The sequence below is a fragment of the Temnothorax longispinosus genome, unplaced genomic scaffold (genome assembly GCF_030848805.1).
Source record: "Temnothorax longispinosus isolate EJ_2023e unplaced genomic scaffold, Tlon_JGU_v1 HiC_scaffold_25, whole genome shotgun sequence".
NCBI classification, from domain to species: Eukaryota; Metazoa; Arthropoda; class Insecta; order Hymenoptera; family Formicidae; genus Temnothorax; species Temnothorax longispinosus.
The window spans coordinates 321427-339212 of record NW_027270069.1 but is presented as its reverse complement, the minus strand read 5'-3'; positions in this window follow the sequence as shown (position 1 = coordinate 339212).

Here is a 17786-nt window from a genome sequence, read left to right as displayed (position 1 = left end):
TAATTAGCGGAGATAATTGGCACACAAAATAAAACACCCTGTGTAATCAGATATAAATAATAATTACAGTTTTTGTATTATGTTATAGTATAGTGTTACGTCACTCTTTATCAATATAAATGCATACGGTGCAGCGTAGCAGTTTTGAAGAAGAAAAAGATAGAAAGATAATATCAATATTATTTTAATATTGTATGTAACAATACTATTAAAAATAATTCAATAAAATTTAATAAAAATTATTAAAATGGTTTAATTTCTAGCATGATTATACAAATATCACGCAAATATTACAGTAATATTACCGTAATATTACTGTTTTATTACAGTAATATTACTGATATTCATTTTCGCGGACATAATAATATTACTGAGATATCTCAGTAATATTACTGCAATATTTCTACTATATTTCATTGTAATATTGCAATGGAAAAATAATATTGCTATAATATTACTGAAATATTATGTACTATGTAGAATCCTTCTCCTCTTACTTTAATCCTTTGGATCAACAGCTTAACGTCTCTTTCCGAAAGACGGAGCCCAGTTTTCTCCGCACAAGAGCCTATCTTGCACGGAGGGGCGCAGCTATCGGAAAAACATTCCATGCTTTATGGCTCTAAGTGGACTCGAACCTGGTTCCTCAGATTACGAGTCTGGCGCTCTACCACTAGACCACACTGCCGCCCAGCTCCGTTAGTAGTCACTAGCTATGTTCAGCAGAGGAAACTGTTCTGCAACTGTTGTAAAATTTAGGAATCTGATTGATGTAGGGGAGACCGGGGCAAACTCGACACGATTTTTTCAAAAGCAATTTTCAACAAATAATTAAAATATTCAAGCAAATTTAATGGTACACATTTAAAGAGTGTTCCCTCAGGGTACAAAATGCTTAAAGAAGTTTTGCTGTATATCGCTTAGTTTTGAACCTAGGAAAAGAAAAGTGACGCGAAGACATATTTTCAAATTGAAAAATTCCGGGACAAACTCGACACTTTGCCTGATCGACACAATTTGATTTCAAACTTATTTTTTATTGTCTGAAACTAAACATACATTGTTTATAGTCTAGGATCCGGCCGCGTAATTTATACGTTTATCTGTTATTTTATCAAAATGCGATTTTAATGGAAAATTACATATCAGGGGTCATACATCGCGATCGGTGTGCCTAGCAAAATCTTGCCGCAAGTACCCTCAATTAGAGCTGTTTTAATTAAATTTTTTTAAACAACTTCGTTTATTTGTTTGCGAAGTAAATGCAGCGTCATCTGAAAAAGAGTGATCTAAAGAACTTGTAAAAAATAGGTTGCCACCTCTCAGTCTGCCGCAACCTCCTGGCAGCCAGGTGCAAAAAGGTCCTTTTTCGTTAATTATCAACGTTTATCGTGTATTGAGATAATTTGTACACCACTTGAAGCTAAATTTTTTCTCTACACGATGGAATATGGTTGTCTGCGTAAAAACTGCCGCAACTAGTGGTTGCCAGCATTTGAATGACCCGCTCTCGCCTGCGCGAGCTCGCAATACGGGCTTGCTTGCTGATTGGCTGACCCCGGAGAGAGGTAAACAGAGGTTTACTTTGTATACGCATGCGTCAATATAGTGCTTAACTAGGTTGACAGCAGACGTTAACATTTTTCAAGTTAAACATTTTACGAGTTAAATTGTTGTTTTTGAAAAATAGACAAGTGTTTTCTGTGCGGCACTGGTGGAGCAGTGCTTGCATTTAACAATGTATCTTTCAAAAAGTGCTTTTTAATGTTACTGTTTCGTTTCGTCGCAAAAAAATTTTAAATACGGCGGCATTCAGCTGACAATAGAGTCAGTACAAAATTATGGCTACCATTTATTGTGCTACAAAAAAATTGCAGTTTTGAAGCAGAAGTACAAGACGGAATTCGACAATTTCTGCAAATTTCTGCAACACAAACTGTAAGTAAAATTTCTTGTTCAAAATGAGGATAACATGAAATTTTCCGGACTCAGCATGATGCATATTCACAGGCACCGAGACTCCCATTGGCTCCCGATTGGCAAAGCGCACATACCGCGTCAAATGACCTTGTACGTATACCAAACAGCGTTCTTTGCAATTAATTTGAATTTAGAAAAAAACAAAAAGAGTATTACTTAAACTTTTTTACTCGAAATTACTTGAAAAGAATCGAGAAAAGTAATTCATGCTTAAAAATTGGTTTTGCCTCAATTATTTTTTAATTGATTAAATCTACTTTGCAGGAACAGCCAAGTACGTCTACTGTTGACGTGCAGCCAAGTACCTCTGACGTTGGAAAGGAGAAAAATTCGGACAATTATCATATTGAACAATTGAGCGATTTCCTAAACGATCATTCCCTTACAACACTGTCTGAGGACTTGAAGAAGGTATTGAGATATTCTGAAGCTGCATCACGATTACACTGATAATACCTCCTCATTTCTGTTGATTACTGATTTTGTGTTTAAAGATCTTCGTCATTTCAATAACTGATGAAATAAATATTTACCAAAAATATTTGCTCCATTAACCGCCACTCGCATCAACTTCATTAAAATCAGCAAAAGAGACGCCTGCTGCGACATCAACGACATCTTTTGACCCAACGGCACCGAGTAAACCATCGGTATCAGATATTTCAGATACCAATTCATCAGGATCGGCACAGACTCTACATCATCTGAGCAAGTACTTCCACCAAGAGAATCGTCATCTACATCAAACAAAAAATCGGCATGCCTTTTTTGCGGCAACATAGAAAAGAGAATTGACAGGCGACGGGTTTACGTTTTATTTCCGCAGTCAGAAACAATCGTAGATGTGATAAAAGAAACAGCGAAAACTTTGAATGATACTCGGGTACTCGCGAAACTAGAGAACAACGAAACCGTAGCATATCACGCAACCTGCTTTACCTCATATCAGGTACAGATGAAGCGACAAACCGAGAAGCGCTCTGAGCCCGGTAACTGGCACGAAAATAGAGAGCTGCATAAGACAGCATTTGACTCTCTTTCTGCGCTCATAACCGCGGAAATCATAAAAAAAAACCGAATCATGTACCTCGCCAACTTACTTTCGCGATACAAGGCCCTATTATTAGAGTTTGGAGGAAGCAAAGTACGCTCCGAGGACTTCCAGAATTACCGTGCTGACAATTAAGAAAGTAAGATTATGAGTACTTTCGGTGACCGTATCACAGTAGAGGTATCAACCGAACCGCATTGAAAGAAAATTGTCTACATGCATGACGTCGCATTTCCCGATTAGCTAGTAAGGCCGCGATTTTAGACACAAAAGACAAAAATATATTTGAAGATGTCGCTTACGAATTGAGAAATTGTGTCACATCTTGAAAGCAAAAGGCTGCCTGACAATCTGACCGCAGACAACGTCATTCGTGGAGAATGCAAAATTCCCGAGAAATTGTTTGACTTCATTTGCAACCTCATTCAAGGGCCAGATATTTATCGTAAAAATTCGGATGAAGATTTCGTAAAGATAAGATCCTTGTGCAGCGATATCATCATATCATACTATTATATAAAACCCGACTGTTTGTCTGTCCGTCCGTCCGTCTGTCCGCGAACTACTCATTCGTTAGTGGACCGAATTTTTATCAAGGGTACATGAAATAGGAGTAGAATTTCCCGGGGAGTGCCATAAAGTGTATAGTTTTTTGTTACCGATTTTCTGGAAACCGAATTTTTTAATTTTTTTAATTTTTTGGGAAATAATCGACCGAATCTCGAAGAATTACGTATGAAACAGGGGTGGAATTTTCCGGAGAGTGCTATAAAGTGTATAATTTTTTGTTACCGATCTTTTTGGAAGCCGGTATTAGAAATTTTTCTAATTTTTCGGAAATTAATTGGACCGAATTTTTACCCTAGTAATTTACATAATAACAAAAGGTAGAGTAAGACCATCGAAACATCTCGCCCTTGGATTGGCCATGAAGTCAATTACAAGTTCAAGAAAAGTTCTTACAATACTCAACAGATACGGTCACACGATGGGCTACAATTTAGCAGAAGAGATAGAGACCGAAATGACATACACAGCGCACAAAGACAATAAATAAAGTGGTACCAGCCGGCATTGACGCGGTTAATGGACGAAACACTCACGTAGCGTTTGACAATTTTGATCGGTTCATTGACACGGGCTCCGGGAAAGATACCTTGCACGACACTCGGTATTATTTATCAATTCGCTCAAAGAAAAAATGGGGAGTCCAGTGATATTGATTAAAACCATGGATTTTTTTAACTCCCAGTTATCAAGCAATTCATCAGAAAACAGCAACGAATCTCATCCACGTCCTCGTAAGAGATGGCGTTTCGATGAAATTTCACGGGACATTCGGCCGTATTACAAGAAACCCGTAACAAGTATGGCATTGCTTCTCGTCGATTCGATTGTACAGGCTATCGATGCGTGCAATCATGCGAAAGAGATTGCCATAGATAAAGATTTCGTGTGGGCCATGTTTTTGTCACGGATTGATTCGGTCCCCATGTGGTTAGGCTACAACTGCAAGGTCTCTCTCGATCGTAGCGAAATTCAAAATATCGAATATTTGCCTCCAATAAATTCGTCCTCAACGTCATATGCTGTTGTTCATGAAACTCTCGTCTTCACGAGTGAAGTTGCCGAAAAATGTCATCAAGAGCCAAAATGGCCATGCAAATTCAGAAAAATAAAAGTCCTTTTGATAATATCTTCATAAATTTAGGAGCATTTCACATGCAAATGGCGCTCTTCAAAGCCATTGGGAAGTACATAGAGGAGGGAAGTACATAGAGAGAAGGAAGTACTCCAGTAAATTAGTTGACATTTTGGTTCAAGCTAAAGTACTAACAGGAGGCTCGATGAATAGTTTCTTAGACAGTAAGCACTTTAATCGTTGCAAGCGACTTCATCCTTTGACCTCCGGTGCCTTGCAGGTTCTTCATTTCGAACACTATTTGTCGCAAATTGAATCAGATCCTGAGACGTTAAATGAAGAATTGCTCGCGATTATGAACACTTCACCTGACCTGATTTCACTTGACGTTAACGACAGAATCGTTTTGCCTGGTTCACTGGAGAAAATGTTAGAGGGCTATAAGCAGTTCTGCGAAGTGACTTTGGAAGGTGGTCATAGGAAAACGGCTCAATATTACTTCAAATACATTCAGTTCATCAACCTATTCCTCCGATTTTCGAGAAGCATTCGTTGCAGTAATTTCGAGCTGTACTTGGACTCCATTTTCGAAATGTGCGATTTGTTCTTCGCATTAAATCAGCCGAATTATGCCAGATGATCTGCCATATATTTGAACAACTTGGTCAATTTAAAGATTGAAGATTCACCTCTAGTTTTGGAATTTCGTCGAAGAGCGTTCGGTGTTAAGCGTACGAAGGCAAGTTTGGCTAGGTTACCAGTGGACTTGACGCTATATAGAGCAGACCATCAATGCCGACACCGGTAACACCTTAACTGGTGTTAGTCACTTTACGAACTCCATATCTGCGCGACAAAGATGGGCCTTTAGTCACAGTATGAGGACTAAAATTTTGTCAGCAATAAAAGAGGACATCGGTTTATCGCACACTTCTCACTCCTTGCAGAAGAATCGAATTGACAAAGACAACAACAAAAATCTGAACAGTATCATTGAAACAATAAAGAACACAGTCAATTCTTTCGATGCAAATATAGATAAAAATGTATTGTTCAACATTTCGACCGGCAAAGCAGCGACTTCAGACGTAGCTGATTTTCTGCTTAACATTGGGTCGTTAGGTAGTGAGCAAAAACTGCGTTCTATTTCGGAATGTGTTGATATCCCTGGAAGATTTGAGAAACCAATAAAACAAAACAAACTCCTGAATTTTGCATCTCAGTGTTTCAAAAAAGCCCAAAAAAGTAAAGACGGGAGCAAGCGGGCCCTTCTCAAAATGGAACAAGACGTATTTGGACGGCTGTTGGCAATCGCTGTCAAAAAAGAAGTTAAGGTAGTTGGGCTAGTACCATATGAGTAAATATAAGGCCTCAATTTTATTTTAAGAAAAACCATTTTTATGGATATATTCTAGACACTTGTACAATTACTGGTTTTATAATGTAACTTTTCATTCGATTATGTATCAATTTATCTACTGATAAATGTAAACAGTTCAAGATTTGACTTCGGTTGACATTCGTACAAGAGAAATGTCGCGACATTGGATTTCTTCGCTGTAGGCGGCTATCATGCCAGTGCCATGTGTTTGAGTGAGGTTATGTATTGTGTTTATGTTGAAAAATAATGGAAGGTAACAAACAATTTCGATAACGAAAGATTTGCTTGCAAAAGAATAGTGCTGTGGAAAGAAAACACTACACGGCGCGGCGTTGCCACATGTTCACGTCGCGTACAGCTGATCGAAAGGCCGACAAGAAACGCGACGATTCATCAACTTTTGATTGAATTTTTGGCCTTTATTACACGTCAACGTCGTTTTTTTTTATACTCAACAAGTGCTAGAAGAATCAAATAATGTTATTTTCAGTTTTTTGAACTTGTTTCTTTACAGACAGTGAGTGAAATTCTCGAAAAATATATGTATGTTTCCGGTACAATTTCCCATAAAACCTATGTTAAAAATACCAACTTTGAGATTTAATATCTCAAAAACTAGACGTCAGATCTTCTCAAAAATGCAAATTTAAGCGTATTTAGGTTTTCTTTATAACATATTTTTAAATTCGGATTTTTTTCTTTGACATGCTTTGATGGCTCAACCACCTTAATATTGAGCACTGCTTGACGTATCTTCTTGCACCCGTGCCTCCTGCTCTTTTCCAGTGTTCAGGTGAAGTGTTCAAGACGGATAAGTCTACTTATTTAGCCAAACAGTTGAAGTCAAACATTAAACTAGCTGATCCTGCACAAGTTGACATCGAAGTAATTGATGGTTTCTACTTTTTGTATCTCGTAGGATCGTCCATGCCCCAAACATTTGGAAAGGTAGCTTAGTCGATTTTGATAAAACTTTGCTCAACAAATGCCCGTGAGGTACATATAATATTTGACAGGCATTTAACGCCTTTTATCAAAGATTGCGAACGTCAGAGTCGACAAGAATTTGATAATCCGTACACGATTCACAGCCCTCTCCAGCTCAGACCCAGCGATTTTTTGGGAGGTCTGAAAAATTACCGTTTCAAAGAAGCTCTGGTAAAATTCTTGGCTGATCACTGGCAGGACAAATCTATTGTTTCAATATTGCACGATAAGAAGGTTTTCATTACAGTCGGGAAGCAGTGCTTTTCGTATCGTTCAGTCGGAAACCGCGTTGTAAAAGCCGAAGAAATAGATTTGGAATGTCAGCATGAATTAAGAAGCTGATACGCGAATAATGTTTCACATAAGCAAAGCGCGTCCAAACTAAAAAATTTTGGTGAAAGCTACCGACACTGACCTAATAATTTTGCTGGGCAATATGCACAAAGTTTCTGAGTTACGGTTGGCTGGTACCACGTCGAAAAGGGGTGATAAAAAAGATCAAAATTGCATAAATTGTACGGAATTGGCGTCGAAATTGGGTCCCACTTTATGCCTCGCTCTGCCGGAATTTCACGCGTTCACAGGTTGTGATTATACAGCCGCATTTTACAACAAAGGAAAAGTCAGACCCTTTAAAATCTTTTTGAAGAACCTGACCTTTCAGAAGGTTTTCGCATCATTAACCGATGTGACAGACGTTTTTGACGAGACAAAAAATTGCTGCTGTCCAAAAGTTTACCGCTCTTATGTATGGCGTCAGAAATTGTAAAAGCGTAAATGGCGCCAGATATGAAATATTCGAGAAAATGTATGCGACGACGAAAAACAACAAACTATTTTTGAAAAAAGTGAAAGGCTTTGACTTGAGCCAGATGCCACCGTGCTGGAAATCGTTGAAGCAGAAAATGTTGCGAACAATTTTTGTAAATTCGATGTGGCAAAATGCTACAGATCCGTGTTGTATTAAATTACGTGCTGAAGATTGCGGTTGGTTATTGGATGGTTTTTGAAACGTGGTTCGTTGGGGACCCAACGCCGTTGAAAGTCGAAAATGTATTGCGCGTGTCGATGAATAAAAGTTCTGAAAACGCGAATAATAATTCTGATGATTTGAAGTATGATGTTGCGAGTTCAGACAAGTCAGAAGACGAATGAGCGGCGGAATTTATTTATAAAGGAATTTTAGAAAACTTGTTTAGAAACTAATATTAAAGAAATTCAAGGAAATTGCTGTGATTATTCCATTGTAACACATTGTAAGATTGAAGAGCTCGCGCAGGCGAGAGCGGGTCATTCAAATGCTGGCAACCACCAGTTGCGGCAGCTTTTACGCAGGCAACTATATTTCATCGTGTAGAAGAAAAATTTAGTTTCAATTTGTGTAAAAATTGTCTCGATACACGATGAACGTTGATAATAATTAACGAAAAAAAACCTTTTTGCATCTGGCTGCCAGGAGGTTGCGGCAGACTGAGAGATGGCAACCTAATTTTTTCAAGTTCTTTAGATTACTCTCTTTCAGATGACGCTTCATTTACTTCGCAAACAAATGAACAAAGTTGTCTAAAAAAATTTAATTAAAACAGCTCTAATTGAGGGTACTTGCGGCAAGATTTTGCTAGGCACACCGGCCGCGATGTATGACCTGATATGTAATCTTCCATTAAAATTACATTTCGATAAAATAACAGATAAATGTATAAATTACGCGGCCGGATCCCGTACAAAAGAAAAATAACAAGTACGATGCGCGTACCAACTTTCTTTTATTACTACTACTGCTATATGCTATTTACATTTATTTTTTATTTACATTTATTTTTATTCAAAAGCTACCATATGCTACTTACATTTATTTTGTTTATTTTTTATTTTTTTTTCTTCAAAAGCGCAGATTACTTATTCTCTTATCTCTATTAAATTGGATACATGTGCGTAATCGGCGAGACCGAGTCGGATCTATCTTAATAGACCTGCCATTTCGTTCATTGAATTTAAAAGTTAAAATTTTATTACATTTTACATCAGGTTTACATTTTACAGGCATTACATTTAATTTCGCAAGGCGGAGCCTGCGTCGTTCGTCCATAGCTATCGTTTCCCATGCTTCAGACACCGTTGAAGCCGACCGGAGAGACCGATTGTCCAACATGCCAAAAATCATGTTGGATATTTCAAAAGGCAGCTGTTTAATGATATCTAATTTCTTTTGTACAAATACATCAAAATATAAAATAATTCTCCTAAAGGCTTCCATTGCTCCTGATCTGTGACCTGTAGCCTTCGAGAGCCTAAAGGATAATGATAGCTCCGCAGTCGATGCTGCTATTTATACTCCTTTCCCTATCCGTCACCTGGCTACCCCAAAAATGGCGCGTTCTAATTGGCTGCCCTCCCCCCACCCTACTCCCCACTCCCCCACCCATGTACATGTGCTGTGTCGTTCATTGAATTTGAACGTTAGAATTTTATTACATTTTACAGGTTTACATTTTATTACATTTTCATTACATTTAATTTCGCGAGACGAAGCCTGCGTCTCCGTTCATCCATAGATATCGTTTCCCATGCTTCAGACACCGTTGAAACCGTCCGGAGAGATCGATTGCCCAACATGCCAAAAATCATGTTAGATATTTCAAAAGGCAGCTGTTTGATGACGTCCAATCTCTTTTGTATAAATATATCAAAATATGAAACAATTCTCCTAAACGCTTCCATTGCTCGTGATCTGTGACCTATAGCCTTCAAGAACCTAAAAGATAATAAATAGCTCCGCCGTCGATACTGCTATTTATACTCCATTCCCTCTCCGTCACGTGACTACCTCGAAAATGGCGCGTTCTGATTAGTTGCCCTCCCCCAACTTTAATGTAAGCTGCCCTCAAATTTTAATAGTAAGTACGTTCTATGAGCAGAGAAAAATAAGAAAAAAATGTTATATAAAAATAGGTCTCAAAATGCTTTATTGGAAAGTTATAGAAAAAGTTCGAATATTGAAAAAATAATAACGGTTTTGCTATAGGTATGTGACACGCCGCGCCGTTCGATTATGTTTATCTTATCTGTTTCTTCTAGTCTGCATGCTTACTATTTGAAATGATTAAAAGTGATCATAAAAACTTGTATGAATATTAGTAACGAGAGCAGTATCTTGTAGAACATTATCCCAAAATGCCGCGAGTTTTTACAAACAAAGAATACACGGATATTTATTTTGTGTATGGTTTATGTGCAGGGAATCCGAGGGCTTCCGTTTATAAATGATTCTCTAACAGAAGAGTACAGTTGAATCAACAATCTTTATCAATGTTTATTTGCAATTACACTTGATGGATTCAAATTCCTAAAATTCAATATTAAATTCAATATTACATAGATGGATGTATAGGTTGTATTGAAATAGGCAATTTGAAATGCAAACTTAAGTGAAATTGTTTCTTATACATTTCGTATTTTTGTTATAAACTAATAAAGCATTTTGGGACCAATATTTATATAACATTTTTTTTTATTTCTGCTCATAGAACATATAATCCGGGAGTCAGGGCTATTAAAAAATGAGAATATTGAAGTTCACGGCGCAAAGCTGGAATTTTTTTTAATCGATTCTTATGATATCCCGTAACAAGCGTGTAAAGTCTCTAGAATCAACTCGGCCCGCTTCGCCTTTTTTTATTGCAAAATATATTTAAAAACGCGTTTCTGTATAGTTTTCTTTAAATAACTCCTTCTGTGTTGGTCAAACGACAAAACTTGAAGAGAGGAAAATTGTTCGGAAGGAAATTTCCTATAAGAATAAGCCTTAAAAAATTTAAAAAATTTTTTTAATTGCAAAATTGCAAAAAATACGCGAAAAAAAGGGCCATTTTTACAGGTTCCCGAAAACTGGGTTAAAAATTATCATATTTAAGCGGACATTCACTCAATGATACCTTTCAGTATGCTGAACAAGTGTGCACAAGGCTCGCCTCCAATTTTTATATGGCTGCCTATTAACAAATTATTTATGCAAATCGGACGCTTGGCTCTCACGTCTGAACGGGTGAACTTATTTTGATGCACTTTATCGGAAATGAAAGGTAACGATGTCTACTTTATGAATTTAAAATAAAAAAAATTTTTTTTTTTAAATTTGACTATTATTTTAAACAATTTAAATTTCGCATATTAAATATCAGCGTTATTTATTGGCGTACAGTAATGCAAATAGCACCATTGGTTTGCGCTTAAAAAATTATGAATTTCAAAAAAAAAAAACGTCCCGATACGACCAATAGAAGCCGAGATAATTGACTTTTACATAATTAATGATTACAGCTAAATTATTTCATATTTTTACTTGAAATTTGGTGTGAAGGTACTGGAGTGAGTGCTTTAACGGTGGAATTTTTTTTGCTGCAATTCGACTGCCAGGTTCGGCGAAAAAAAATGTCGAATACAGCGGTTTTAGAGCGAGAGCGCCGGAGCGGACGCAGCGGCGGGTCGACTGCGTGGCGCGCAGGCGCGCGAGCCGCCGCGGCGCCGCTGCGTCCGCCAAGCTCGCTTAATTAACAATTACTTTTCTCTGCAACAAAAGCACGTATCCAAACGATTTTTTTTTTTAATTTGCTTGAAATTTTCCGAATTTTATGATTATCACATTATAAATGTCATATTCTCAGTATTAACGGAGATAAACAAGATATATTAGGAAAAATACGTATTAATTATTAACAAATTATTTTTGTGATATTTTATACTGTATTGTATATTATATATTGTCAATACAGATAGAAAATAGGTTGTCTATACACTTATTTTATTTCATTTTCGTGAATTTTCCTGATCTTTATGATTATTTCATTAAAAAGAGGATATACTTTCGTAACTAATAGTGATAAACTATTATATATTAAAGAAAAGTCGTTTGAATCTTTCAAAGATTCAAGAAGTTCACCATGCGTTATTCTGTTTTATTTGCAACTAGAAAAACAAATTAAATTATTTTAAGCAAAAAAAGACTCGGAAAAATTCACGTAAAATAAAGTAAAATAAGTGTGTAGAAAACCTATTTTCTATCTGTATTGACAATATATAATATACAATACAGTATAAAATATCACAAAAATAATTTGTTAATAATTAATACGTATTTTTCCTAATATATCTTGTTTATCTCCGTTAATACTGAGAATATGACATTTATAATGTGATAATCATAAAATTCGGAAAATTTCAAGCAAATTAAAAAAAAACGTTTGGATACGTGCTTTTGTTGCAGAGAAAAGTAATTGTTAATTAAGCGAGCTTGGCGGACGCAGCGGCGCCGCGGCGGCTCGCGCGCCTGCGCGCCACGCAGTCGACCCGCCGCTGCGTCCGCTCCGGCGCTCTCGCTCTAAAACCGCTGTATTCGACATTTTTTTTTCGCCGAACCTGGCAGTCGAATTGCAGCAAAAAAAATTCCACCGTTAAAGCACTCACTCCAGTACCTTCACACCAAATTTCAAGTAAAAATATGAAATAATTTAGCTGTAATCATTAATTATGTAAAAGTCAATTATCTCGGCTTCTATTGGTCGTATCGGGACGTTTTTTTTTTTTGAAATTCATAATTTTTTAAGCGCAAACCAATGGTGCTATTTGCATTACTGTACGCCAATAAATAACGCTGATATTTAATATGCGAAATTTAAATTGTTTAAAATAATAGTCAAATTTAAAAAAAAAAAATTTTTTATTTTAAATTCATAAAGTAGACATCGTTACCTTTCATTTCCGATAAAGTGCATCAAAATAAGTTCACCCGTTCAGACGTGAGAGCCAAGCGTCCGATTTGCATAAATAATTTGTTAATAGGCAGCCATATAAAAATTGGAGGCGAGCCTTGTGCACACTTGTTCAGCATACTGAAAGGTATCATTGAGTGAATGTCCGCTTAAATATGATAATTTTTAACCCAGTTTTCGGGAACCTGTAAAAATGGCCCTTTTTTCGCGCTTTTTTTTGCAATTTTGCAATTAAAAAAATTTTTTTAATTTTTTTTAAGGCTTATTCTTATAGGACATTTCCTTCCGAACAATTTTCCTCTTTTTCAAGTTTTGTCGTTTGACCAACACAAAAAGAGTTATTTGAAGAAAACTATACAGAAACGCGTTTTTTAATATATTTTGCAATAAAAAAAGGCGAAGCGGGCCGAGTTGATTCTAGAGACTTTACACGCTTGTTACGGGATATCATACGAATCGATTTTTCGAGAAAAAAAATTTTAGCTTTGCGCCGTGAACTTCAATATCTAATCCCCTGTCTCCCGGATTAATAGGGGAGACCGCTATTCGTGACACATTTTTGTTACAAATTTTTTTCTCGCGTCGTATAAATCTACTCATGCATTATGCTTAGTAAAGTCGAGTGACTGAATACAACTTACCGTTTCGGATCTCTTATTATTTTATTCGGCGAGAAAACAAAAATTTTTGGGATTTGAAAAAATTTACTTTGAGCACTTGAAATCAAACTTTCTGTCACTGAGAGAGAAAAATGGTTGACACGCAAATGCCATTCCGTCGGTACCTAGAGGACACTAAGAAACATCTGTGATTGATATTACAGGTTTCTAGCAGCAAGCATTTTAAAGTTAGGCCCTCGACAAAATTTCAGCAGTGTCACGAATAGCTCCGGTCCCCCTACTGCTAGTACAGAAAAACCTGGAACACTCTGTATATTGCAGAGAGTGTAAAGAAAAGAGAGCAATAATAATTAATCGTGACACTTTATTAGACACTCCTGAGATGAAACGATCGACGTGCGTACTACGGCGCGGGCGCACTTCCACACCGAGCTGACCGAGCTGTTTTCTCCGTTGAACGCAGACAACTTCATACCGACGCCGCGCGGATACCTACAACGCGAGTCGAATCAACGGCCAAATTGAAACGAGTAAAACGTTTAAAAATATACGAGTCAGGCTTGCGATACAGCTCGAGCGCGTAAAATTCCGCGAGATGCGAATGCAATTAAACGGTCGACACATATGTATATCATGCATCACTATTGTATATCGCTTTCTCTTTCTCTCTTATATCTTTTTCTCTTTCTGTTTCACGTACTTTTGCCAAAAATGCGAACCAATCAAAAGTTGCTGCTACGTGTGTCGACTACTCCTACTCCTACGCCTACGCCGCCGCGCCGCGCCGCGCCGTATCGTCTCTTCGACATAGATGCGCACGGTGTCCATCTGTTTGTGTGCGGAACGTAACATTCTACTGTATTTAAGCAGGAATCGTTATCTCCTCCTCCGGCTCTTCCTACGGCATACAATCTAAAACATCATAAAAAATTTAATATCAAAGGGCATAGGGGGATAAGCATGTAAAAATTGCCCCCGCAAGTATGAAGTTGATATTGGCGTCGTAAGTTAGTACCAATGTGACCTTGAACTCCTGCAAATATTGACCTTGAAATTATATTTTTGAAGGAGTTATGGAGGAAGAAAGAAAAAAAAAAAAAAAAATTTCTTTCTCGAAAACGGCTCGGCCAACGGCTCGGCCGATGTTGCTTCGTCAAATGAATATTATAGAAATGTAAATGAAATCATTGTATATATTCAACAGAAGAATACCCATTATTGAATAAACATATTTAAAACATATATAAAATAATTAAAAAATTGTAATTAAAGCCTTAAAAAAATGTAATAAACAAGTAATAAATAATAAGCCAAAGCTTTTCTAACAAAATATGCCATTCAATAACAAAGCGCCTTTATGCCTTGACCGGCGCTACAAGGCGTTACTTTGAGCATCAGGTGACACGATCATGATTTTCATTTTTTTACTTCAAAACTATATTTTTTAAAAATCTAGGAAAATTATATGTTAAAATAGATACTAGTACAATGTTTTTGTAAGAAAAATTAAAGGTGTCACTCTAAAGAAACAAAAGAAGAAAAAAAAATTGTTTGAAAAATTCAAAAATTTTTTTCAGCTCTATTATGTGTTCAAAAATTACAAAATATTTTCTTTTAAACACCATTATTGATACCTACAACATATATTTTTTTCATAAAAATTGGTCGAGCCGTTTTCGAGAAAGAAATTTTTTTTTTTTTCCTCCATAACTCCTTCAAAAATATAATTTCAAGGTCAATATTTGCGGGAGTTCAAGGTCACATGGGTACTAACTTACGACGCCAATATCAACTTCATGCTTGCGGGGGCATTTTTTACATGCTTATCCCCCTATGCCCTTTATTTTAAAAAATTTAATATTTAATAAGATTTAAGGTTAATAAAATAATATTTATACGAAGACACGTACTAAAAAGAAAATTAAAATAATTGAAAACAGATATGACATATATATAAATTTAATAATTTATCTGTAAAAACTTACTTATAAAAATTTTGAAAATACGCACTATTATATCGGATTCGTATAGAGCATCGAATTTTCCATCAAAATTACTTACCGGTAGATTCGTAAGAGTAAAGCTCGATGAAAGAGTAGAAATTTTCGAGAGATCAGAAAAATTACTTTTCACCATTAAAAACGCTTATGTCGCGCTAAAACTCATACCATAACTCAGAATGTCACCAAATTCCGTTGATAATATACTGGCACATAAAGACGCATTTACAGTAGGAAAGGCAAGTTTCTACGATAGATTTAAATTGACAAAAAGCCTAGTGTCAAGTATCCCCGATCTCCCCTATGATTTTAGGTTTTACCGGAGCTAAAAGTATACACTAATCAAATTCACGAATTTTACAACAGCAGCAAAGCAGCTTTCTCTGCTGAACGCAACCATTTTCAATTTCCTTCGATTTTGTACATACATATAATGTTTAAATTATAGCATGCGTTGTTATACCAGAATATTTCGTTTTTATTTAGACATTAACTTTTTTTACACAATCTAATTTAAGCACCAGACAATTTTTACAAAGTAAATTCGTAAGCATAAAAATATAAAAAGTTAACATGAGTTAGAATTTAAGTAAATTAATATGTCCTAAAATAGTAGTAATAAAAAACTATTTGAATTATTAGTAAAAACTATCAAATATTATGAGAATGTATAGACGGATACATGCGGATATCTTTTTTTTCATTGCTTAACTAAGCGATCACTATAATATATTATTACAGTATAAGACTCTTGCAGTTTTGGACATTGTTCTAAAATAACGGAATATTTATCAGGTGTATGAATTTCCGAATTAAAAATATATAACTTTTTCAAGTTTTTAAACTGCGCCAGTAATTTGTGATTACTGAGGATCAGTATAAGACAAACAAAACTTCTTGCAAGTTTTGATAGGAGAAAAGTAATCTAAATAACCTGTCATCAGTATCTGGGTATTCGTGTCTATAACAAAAATCATATAATTAGTACAATATTTTAATAACAAAGAGAAAGTTCATGTAATTTTTTCCAGATGCTTGCAAGAGAAGCAAACACACAAATTTCAATACAATAATATGTATATTATTGTACAATATTAAAGAATACAATACTATAATATGTATTTTAAAAGAAAATGCTGTATACACACTCACAGAAAAAGTTTTACTTTTCGTAAATTTTTACAGTCAACGAGGACATTAATACCCCGAGGTGTAAGCAAACGACGACGTTGTGGCGGTAAATCTATTACTTCCAAGTCACGACACGAATTTCCCAACTCTATTAGGATTGCGTCTAGGTTTATTAAGTCCTGGAAATACGTTTCCAAATGTAACTCACGCATTCGTTGATTTTTTTGCAGTATTTTGCAAAGACGTTGCGTTTCTATATGTGTATCGTGAAGATTTAAATACTCCAAACCATTTAGCCTCTCGAGATACGAAAATTCTTCGTCGTTTACGCGACAATGACTTAAAGCTAATTCTGAGAAAAATATGTATTTTAGTTATATGCAATTTATTCATAACCTTGACAATCATATATACTATATGTACACTCTTAAGCATGTACCGCGTAGTATCTCCAAATTCGAGGTACTAATTTCTAAATGGAAATGACATTTGGAGTTACATGCTGCTAGGAGATACTTTTCCCGGTACAGTAGCACGAGGTACGGAATACACGAGGTACTGATAAAGAAGGAGGTACCGATTGGAGGTACCGCACTTATAAATTCACGGTACAATTTTTTAGGAGATACAGTTTTAGGAGGTACAGTTTTTTAGGGGGCTTCCCGTATGTACCCCGTACATACGTACCTCGTACGTACATATGTACCTCGTACAAATGTGTACCTCCTACATATGTACCTCGTACAAAAGACATTCGCGAAGCACTCGACGCGGACGCGTGCACGGACGTGTCATAGGAGGTACAGTTTTTTAGGGGGCTTTCCGTATATACCTCCTACATACGTACCTCGTATACGTAGCCAACCATGGCATGATCGCGACATTTGTTGAACGAAAGACATTCGCGAATAGCAGCGGGCAATATTATATCATATATCCAATTCGAAACTTTATTACTTTTTTTAAACTGAATTTGTTTCTTAAGATAATTTTTGAAAAATTATATATTTGCGCTGGTATGACATATGTAGACTATATATAACGTTTACTTCAAATTAAGAAGTAGTCGACCACGTAAGGCAGTTGGGCTCACGATGCAGAGGTCCCCCGAGTTCAAATCCCACCAAGGTAAGTGTGTTTTTCAAATACAAAAAAAATATTTATAATCATAGACTGCATCTTAAGAAACAGATTTAGTTAAAAAATAATAATAAAATTTCGAAATA